General features: G+C 44.8%; 1 protein-coding gene across 33 annotated transcripts in view; it reads left to right on the top strand.

Annotated features, from left to right (window-relative positions):
- Positions 1-7: 7 nt before the first annotated feature.
- Positions 8-9,696, top strand: part of JAKMIP3 (Janus kinase and microtubule interacting protein 3) — a 96,355-nt gene continuing 86,666 nt past the window's right edge. For 31 of the 33 annotated variants that reach the window (XM_080403382.1, XM_080403414.1, XM_080403416.1 and 28 more), the window contains exon 1: positions 8-9,446. The gene's annotated coding sequence lies outside the window, so the exon portion shown is untranslated. The remainder of the gene's footprint in view (positions 9,447-9,696) is intronic. The other 2 variants (XM_080403415.1, XM_080403393.1) reach the window with 2 other exon arrangements.

Raw genomic sequence — 9,696 nt, 5'->3', positions numbered from 1 at the left:
CCGGGCCGGGGCGGGGCGGCGGGCCGGGGCAGCGTCCACGCCGCCCGGAGGAGGCGGAGGGGCCCGTGCGGGCCTCCCACCGCAGCCGCGGGAGCGCGGCGTGAGAACAGGGAAGCTCCTCAGGGAATCCCTCGCTTTCCCGCGCCGTACGTGACCGCCCGCGGCTGGAACCGGCGCTTCTCGCAGAGTTCCCCGGGGAGACATAAGTCCGCGCTTGAATTTCAAAGGAAACCACATCTGATTGCCAAAGCGGGAGTGCTGGCCTCTAAACCAGCCTGACACCTCTCACACTAACGGCACAGGGCCTTGAAACAGACGGTAATTAACTCCTGCGCATTTTTATTGTTGACTAAGGCTATAATGCCATCTAGGTAGACAGCAGGGCCTTTCCAGATAGGAAACCACTTAGTAAAGGCTCGTGTTGCCATTTGAAAGCAGATAATGATTTATTGCTGGGAATTTATAAAGACAGATACATAGATTTTTACTTTATTTAGCCAAAGAATGGGTGAACTGTTGCTTACTTAACCAGAGGATGCAGGCATTTTCTCTAGCCTGATACTGTTTTAATTTGTCCCTCTCTGCAGTAGACAATCTCAAAGCCCAAGTAAAATACATCTGGTAACTTTTCAGTGAGCTACTATAATAGCAAGGAGTGTTAACCTACGGCCTTCCCACAAAGATACTGTCAGGATTTTATTAGTATGTGCATTATGCTCAGTACAGCCAATGGGTTATTGGGCAAAGCAGAGTAACAGTTTGGCCCATGAAGAGATTTTCAGGGTCAGTTCTCCAGCTTTTAGTCCAGCCTTCACGCACCGTTTCACACACAGAGAGCTTTACGTAGGAGCTTACCTGTGCATCTCCCTTTGTGCAACTCCAGGGCAGCTCTCCAGACAAGTCAACAAGCCATGGGCTGTGCGCACAGGTGGAGCAGCAGAGGCTTGCCCTTGCAGCTGCACAGCTGGGCACAGCTGGAGGGCTGCTGTGCTGCCGTGCTCCTCCCGGGCTGGCAGGCAGGCAGGCAGCGGTGGGAGGTGGCATGCATACAGCCCCTTCAGAGATCAGCCTTTCCAAGCATTCCAATGCCTAAATTACCTTCTGTTAAGCCTGAGCACAGGAAATCTGCTGAGAAATTTGTATTTAATTTGCATGATTAAAAATCAATTTTGTTCTACTAAGGAACTTAGGGAAAAATTGTCCTTGGCAGAACAAAATAAAGTTTTTAATACCTGCTGAAGAAGCAAGTTCCTTCTGTTAACGTGTTTCTTTATTGTGTCCTCATGTGATAGATGCGCACAGACGGCTCTGGAAGCCGGAGGCTGCCTCGCGTTTGGTGCTTCTCCTGCAGCTCTCTGCTGCTCTCTGCTGCCCAGCCATCCTCCCTTTGCACCCCTCTCTGCACAGGAGATCCAGGCAGCCTGGACCGCAGAAGAGAAGAGCAAGTTCATGGTTCCAGGAATGTGTTGGTTTCCTGCTGGTGAATACTAGACCTGCGTGCCTCAGGCCGCGGCAGTGTTTAAGGAACACAAAGCTCAACGCTGTATCGACACGAATATGGGCTGAGTGGCTCAAGAGAGAAGAGGGGGTAACCAAAGCAACTGTGATCCCTCTGACATAATCACCTTTTCAATCTTCTCCCATCAAAAAAAAAAAAAAGTCTATTATTTACAGCCACTAGATATCCCCATTCGACCGGCCTGAGGAGTGCTCTCCTCTGCTGTAGGAACCAACCATAACTTCACCGTACTTATCACAAGCAGAAACATGCTCTGACAATGTCTCCTACTAGCACAAAACCCCCTGATAAATATTTTACCTTCTAGTGTTGCACAAACCCTGAGCATATCCTATGTGAGGCAGTGTATTTGCAACAGGCTGTTGCCTGTTTCAGCAGCACAACTGTCACACTGTCTCTCAACTGGCTTCCTCTGTTAGCAGTTTGTGGCAGGAACAAGCTCCTCTCTAGGAGGAATTTTGGAAAAAAACACAAAGCTCTGTTAGAGTTTCATGATGAAGTCATTTCCCTGTTCTCCTGGGAAGAAGAGAGGAGCTGACCCCACCTTTTTCCTTCTGCAGGATGCGCTTTATAATTGGGCAGCTGTATGGGAAGGTAAGAATGACAAAGCATCGTAGTTTCAAGCCCACTGTTTTTCCAGTATGGTGGAAATATCTGGCTGGTGTCCAGTGTATTGAAATTGCCTACAGGTCATTAGATCCTTCAGCTGCCCCAGGGGCTGGAGGAAGCAAAAGGGAGAGGTATAAGATGGAACGTGCAGCAATGCCCTATCTACTGCCACTAATGCACAAAGGGTTTGTGAAGGGATTTCCAGCAATACTCCGCAATGACAGTGCACAGCTTGTGTCCTTCTAAAGTAGGAACTTTGTTCGTTCCTAACAAAACAACGTTTAATATTTTTACCAATATTTGACAGTGCTCCCTCATCCCCAGTGTCGCTGCCAGGAGTCCTGGGGACACCACCGGCCACACGCCTGGGTGCTTGCACACCAGGCAGGTGGGGGTGGGCATGGCTGAGTGCACCTGTGTGAGGGTGTGACTCAAACTTGGTTTTCTTCAAAATAAAATCACTTTCTCCACCTTATAGGAGGGGAAATTGATTCTAATTTGAAACAAAGGAACAGCACTGTTACAATGTTGCAACAGTACTTCCCAACAAGGAAACACCCCGCTGGGAAAAGGCACTGTGTTTAAGCCCTGAATGTGCATTTATGATTTTACAGTGTTTGTTACCCTTAACATCACAGACAAGGTGTTTGAATTTGTTGACACTTGAAAAGATGTCATAAAATGCTGAGAAAGGTATAATTTGGATAGTAAAGACTGAAGTGTTAAAATTAATTTTCCAGGATTTTTTTCTGTCGATGCTTCTCTGACTTTGAAAAATAATTAATATTGCAAGCCATGGGTCAGAGTATGCTCTGACTTTGGTCATCTGAAGTTAATGGGGAAAAAAGTTACTGCTTTAGGTGTAATGACAGGTGTAGCAGGTATAATTACATGTCTAGTTATGACAAATATATGTAAGCGCCTAAAATGTGGTATCTGTGCTCAAGAGCTGGAATTAACTCTCCAGAGACCATGCCAGGGCCCTGGGCACGCTAGTGGCCCCCTGGCCCTGAGCAGCCACCCCAGGTCCTCTCCCACCCACGCTCTGCCCATGGCCCTGGAGACCTGATGGAACCCATTGCTGGGCCTTTGCTCCAGTTTGGAGAGGTGCTACCAGTGCTTTGACTGCTCCTGGCCCTGCTCCTGGGGTATTTGGATCTTCTGATCTGGTTTATGGGTGTGCCTTTGCCAGAGGATTGCTGGACTTTTGATGGGGCCTGTTGCTTCTTCTCACCACCCAGCCCTGCTTGCCTGGCATGGGGCAAGAGAAGAGGTGAGACCAGTCATTCAGTCAAGCTTCAGACCTTGACAAAAAGCAGTGACAGCCCCTTTCTTCAGTGCCTGCCCTCCAAAAGGAAGATTAGAGTAAGGCAGCCAAAGGTGCAGCGTGTGCTGTGCAGCTGTCAGTGCTGCCGGCCAGCTCTGCCGGGTGCTCGCTTTCACTGTGTTCTGCTGACTGACCTCCCCTTCAGGAAATTTATTTACCAGAAGCCTTTTCTGCTTCAAGGCAGGTATAACACAGGATCAATCTAATCTTTTATACTAGAAGATATCACAATCAGCTGTGGTGTCTTACTTCTTTGATCTTTCATTAGTAACTGGATGAATACATTTATTTTCATATAAAACTTTACAGTAAAAGATTTTTGGTTATTGCCAGAAAAGCACTCTGCTGTGATCACTGAAAATCGTAAATTCTATTGGATGAAATCTTCAAAAGCTCACTAATCTGTTAAACTATGATCCTCTTGCAGGTTGGAACTCACTTTAATTTTGTTTACTTGCATGTTAACAGAACAATCACATATTGATTACTTCCTTTTAAATCACAGTGACCCACCTCCTCCATGGACTAAAGGCAGCGATACTTTTGATAGTTATGAAGTCACGCTTGCTGGTCAGGTAACTTCAATTTTGTGTTTGGTGTTAAGCATGTGTTTTTGTACTGATGTGGCAACTTGCAACAGTTGGAAGGAGCAATTATTTTAGGCATTACACAAAAGCTGTTTGTAATCCCAAACTGATTATAAACTTAAATTAGTTTTAAAATGGATACTTTTGATTGAAATTTCTTTGGTTTCTTATTAATAGAAACCAAAGTAACCTATACCAGCTTTATAATGGATACAGTATAAGATAGGTGCAACCAGAGGGCAGCCCCAGGACTGACTTGGGACAATGCGCCCACATCACTTCAGATGGTGACTTGTCTCCAAACAACACGAGATGAAGCTCACTGCTTCCGTTACATGCCTCCTAGTCCCCTCCAGCACCATGCTGCTGCTGTCGTTCTCACCTGTGCAAAACATAGGTCTTCAAAAGCTGCTGAAATCCAAGAACTACCAGCTTTCATCTTTTTCACTGCCAGCAGTGGCTTAGTTATTAACCTTCCTGACTGCCTCTGGAAATCCAACCAGTACATAGGTTTTTGTACTGTGCATTTCTTGGAATGTGTTCGTCATCAATTACCAAACTGTTCTCAGATACGCTCTTCTAAGCCATTCATACTTTTCCAGGCTGTTGACATGAGGAGATCTAATAGATACCTATGGCTTACTGGTTTGATTTCTTTATATCTGAGATTTAAAAACCGTAACAATCTTCACAGAGTGAATTTAATGATCTGATTTAATATTACAGTCGAAAGAAGGAAAGGAACTAGGGGTTAGGTCTACCCATGGTAATCATACCAGTATAAGCAAATGTATTTCTGAAGTGATTTAAATAGGGAGAGTCTTATGTAGGTGATCTTAAATTGGCTTACATTAGCTTAGAAGTGAATACAACTGATCAAACTGTTGGGTGCAAGTTGTTGGGTACTGCTGGGGAGCCCGAGCCCACTGGCACCACAGTCTGAGATCCCCCAGAGCTGCTTCTGGCATGGCATGACCTGAGCCAGAGCCTGCCTCTGCACCTCAGCTCTGCCTGCTCCCTGCCACCCCTGGAGCCCCCCCACAAAATGACAGCTGCAAGTGCCACCAGTCCTGAAAGCTGCTGGTGAGGACGCAGATTTTGTGCGTTTCTTCTGGCAGATCGAGTCAGCTGACGTCATGGGATCAGGCAGCAAGACTGTGAATGAAGTAAAGAAGAAAGCAGAGAAGAGTAAAATAACGTCTCATCAGGATTTGAAAGAAACTAAACAAACATAGGAGTTTCCTTTTGTATAATTTTTACTGTTAGGTTTTCAAAGGCATTTGCACCAGAAGACAGAGGATATGAGATCCTTTTACAAGTGAAATAAAACCAGAACTTGGGTGCAAAACAGCCCGGGCCTTTTAATTAGGCAAATCTTGTTACTTTTTTGTGAGATTTGATTTCTTCAAGTTTAATTTATGAGTGCACATCACTGTTTCTTGCATATGCTTCTCTCTTTTCTATGTATTATTTCTTTCTTACAGGAATTTCTGACAGCCTAGAGACAAAAATCTGATCATTAGTATCATTCATTCCTTACAGGATTATCCAGGCTTTGCAGCCTGGACAGGTGCAGGAAACAGGACTCACTGACTGTAAGCGGGAATTAAATTGGTTTAGATACTCAGACGGATAACTACCATTAGGACTCAGAAAGATCATTCTCTTACTTCTAAAAGATGCTGGTAGAACCAGGTTTGACATTAGAAATGCAGATGGAAGCTTACCTGAAAGTAAAGAAGGGCTCTCTCAGGACATCTTTTGTTTGGCTGTAGCCGGGAGGTGTCATCTGCTCCAGAGGACGAGGTGCAAAGCGTTCTCCAGCAGAACGATCTGGAGTGACCCTGGTTGTCTAGTCTGCACATTCTTCAGCAGAGCAGTGTCCCTGCTTATCAAAGCATTGCCTAATACCCTTTACCTCAAGATCTCATTGCAGTGTTTTCTTTACTAAGGTTTCATTTTGTTCCATTTCAAGAGGAAACAAAGAAAAAAAGCTGCGTCTGTCATAACTACTCCAATCCCAGGGCTTTGCTGTGCATTTTATACAGTGTCTTTCACTTTTATCTCTAGCAATTACTGAGTAAGAGGCTGAGGAAAAGATTCATGCCCAGTTTCTATAGATAGCTGCGGAGAGTGCCATGTGTAAAATCACCTGGCTGACATGCTGATCTGTATTACAGAGAAGTTGTAAACTGTGTGCCGACATAGCTGAAAAAGACAGAAATCAGAATGTTTACAACAAAACCCAGACTTCTATTGGTTTGCTTTTCCACCTCTAAAATGGAAGAAATTGTGACTGCTTCTGGTGTGAATCAGAATAGTGGAGTATAAAATTTTTTTCAGCTCTTATGTACTTCCTAACTTCAGGTTTTTGAAGTTCATTAACATTTTTGTTCTGCATGATAAAGCACTGTGCAGTGGAGTGCTTTGGACAATCCTGCAGTGGATACAGCTCAGTAAATGGAAATTGCCAGAAGAATGCTTTTTCCCTAGCACTTGCCAGCTGAAAAACAAAACCCGATTCTTTGAGTGATGTAAACTAACGATGGCCTCTTGCTTTATATCACTTACAACACTGCTTTCAGTATTACTTGTTTTACTCACACATTCCCTCAAAATGTTGCAATTCAACTCTAAAAATAGAAAATACTTTTAATTATCCAACAGTTTAAAAGCTATTGTTTGCACAGCTCTCACAGCGAATCCTTGTGCCTTGAGGGAGATAGTTCCCAGGTTAAACTGGGGAACTGGCTTGAATGTGTGGGATTTGATGATCTGGTCATTGTGGAGTGGGCTGAGGTGTAGTGAGATCTTATATTAAAAAGTACTTGTGTGATAAAGGAGCAAGGAAAAGTGTTGAGGTTTTGTTAAAGCTAAAAACAGAGATTTCTGGAGTTGGTAGTTCACCTTTGCCAGTGTTTGACCCTAAATTTGGTAGCTCTGTGTTTGTGGATTGAGGCACTGATCCTGCAATGTCGCTTGCAGGCTGTCCCACAGAGACTCACTGACTTCGGTGGGATCCCAAAGAGGCAGAAAGTTTTAGATGAGCAGCCAGGACTGGGGCTGAGGAAAAAACACTCCTGTAAATGAGCCTGTGTCTCTGAGTAATATGACTGTTTCAAGCCATGCAGCACGGTATGGATGGACAGAAAAGAGGAGAAGTTTGAGTCTATGACTATGATAGCAAAAAGCAAAGCAAATCTGTTCTTGCAGTTTCCTGTCACTGGGTATTTTGTCATATTTTTGTCTTTCTAGTTGTTTCTATGCAGTAAACAGAAATTTTGTTCTAGTGATTTTCTCAAAATACCTCTACATGCACTTTTGTCAAAGGATAATTAAACTGCAGAGCAGGGGGGGGAGGGCATGAGAAATACAACAGTGGTTAACCGCAAAAATAGGAACAAGTTTCTAGGAATCTGCTTAGAAGTCGCACACATTTCTTGGCTTTGCATTCAGGTGCTGCACAGCATAGGGGGCTTTGGACTTGGAGAAAACCAGGTTTTTAAATGGAAAGTTTCAGATATTTAGGTATTATTTAAGTGGGAAAGAATCCCACACCCTCCTTCTAAAAATTGAGAATATGCTTCAGGGTAGGTTTCTGCTTTCCAGTCTTGTACTCAGATCTGTCTTGCCTGTCAGCAGTTCACTGACATTCACTGGGAATGGTTCCCAGTCTTCACTGTCAGGAAGATACAAAACCCAAATAAATAGGTCCCATATCCTCTTTACTTCTAGATCATTTTGCAATGTGGGGCTGTTATGAGTATCTTGTAACCAAATACATTCATTTTATCAGTACTTGTTATTCAGTTCTGATGTAAAGGGGAATTTTCAGTGTGGTGAGTATGAATATTGAAAATCAATAATTTTTCAGTTATGAAAAGTAGTGAGAGACAGCAAGCTAGGAGTTAAAGACATGTTTTTCATATCTGCTGTGCTTTAATTCTCAAATCATCATACCTTACAGGAGTTTGTAAAGATACCTGCCTTTTTTCCACCATATTACCATTTCCATGTAATTTCAGAGAATGGGGCTATTCAATAATGATGTTCCTTAAAGAGAGAAGCTCCAGTGCCGGACCCTGCATTTACACATGTAAGGATGTCCATAAAACACAGACCTGTTGGAGCGAGCCCAAAGGAGGCCACGGAGGTGGTCAGGGGGCTGGAGCCCCTCTGCTATGGCGCCGGGCTGGGAGAGCTGGGGCTGCTCAGCCTGGGGAGGAGAAGGCTCCGGGGAGACCTTAGAGCAGCTCCCAGCACCTACAGGGGCCGGCAAGAAGCTGGAGAGGGGCTTTGTAGGTGGGCACGTGGTGACAGGCCAAGGGGGAATGGCCTTAAGCTGGGAGAGGGGAGATGCAGATGAGCTGTGAGGCAGAAATTGTTCCCCGTGAGGGCGGCGAGGCGCTGGCCCAGGCTGCCCAGAGCAGCTGTGGGTGCCCCATCCCTGGCAGTGCTCAAGGCCAGGCTGGATGGGGCTGGGGGCAGCCTGGGCTGGGGGGAGGGGGCCCTGCCCGGGGCACGGGGTGGGACTGGGTGGGCTTCAAGGTCCCTTCCAGTCCAAACCATTGTTTAACTTGGTTTCATCTCCTTTGCCAGGAGCAGTGCAAAGGCTGCTGTTTTTAAATCCAAATATCCTTCAAATAGTCTCCACCTTTTTCATAATTTAGCCCCTGCTTCAGGAGGAGTTCAGTTCACATTCACTCCATGCTAGATGCAAATCTTTGGCTTCATAATTAAGCTGAAAATGCAAGTCCTTCTAGCAGCATCCAGGTACGAGGGGACATCGGTCTGTGTTGGAGGTGTGCTGGTTTTATACCAGCATGCTTGACTCTAGATTTCTGAAAGGGAGGGCTTTCAGTTTTCAGGGAGCTCGTGTGATGACGTGCCTGCACTCAGCTGCAAGCTGCAGTGACACTGCAATGGCTGAGGGGCGGCTGCTGGATCTTCGCAATGAGCTCATTCTCCCCGGAGGGAGCAGGATTTACAGTGCATCACCCAGCAACTGCAGCCTTCTTGTGAAATTCATCTTTAGCTTCTCCTCAGTTAGCCTGGTCTGATTCTTCACTTTGGGTGTGTGTACATGGTGAGCAGATTTTACTGTATGGTTGATTTTTTTTTTTCTTTTTCTTCTCTGTCCTCTAAATGCTTCCTGGGACTGATTGATGAATCATTTCTCATCCGATTCCACTATTCAGAGGATAGAGATGGAAAATATAATCTTATGCAGCAGGGATGGATATTTTTTTAGCCTTTTGCAGCGTGCATCATAAAAATCCTTTTAAATCTGTCTGCTAGGAGCAGCCTACAGGTTTTAAAATGAAGTGCACTGCATACAAGGAATGGTACTATCCTCAGGTAAAGCAGACAAGCAGTGTGCATCATGATGGACCATGCCTGTGAGGTTAGTTCCTATATGTGTTTATGCATATCTAAGTATGTACATAGTGTTTGCTATATATATACCTATATGTTACACGTAAGGCTTTGTGTAATCTATTTTCAAATTTCCTGTTTTGCATTCTATGTTTTGGATTTCTTTTCCCCCTTAATACCTAGTTTCTTCTTGGTGTGGTTAATAAACATAGCTCTGATTTGCAACAGCTTTGCTTTAGGATGCCAGCAAGCCCATCGAGGAGAGTGTCTCTGCCTTT

Source organism: Falco punctatus, assembly GCF_963210335.1.
Source record: "Falco punctatus genome assembly, chromosome: 9".
In the NCBI taxonomy this organism is placed as follows: domain Eukaryota; kingdom Metazoa; phylum Chordata; class Aves; order Falconiformes; family Falconidae; genus Falco; species Falco punctatus.
This window is presented reverse-complemented; position numbering and strand designations above follow the sequence as displayed.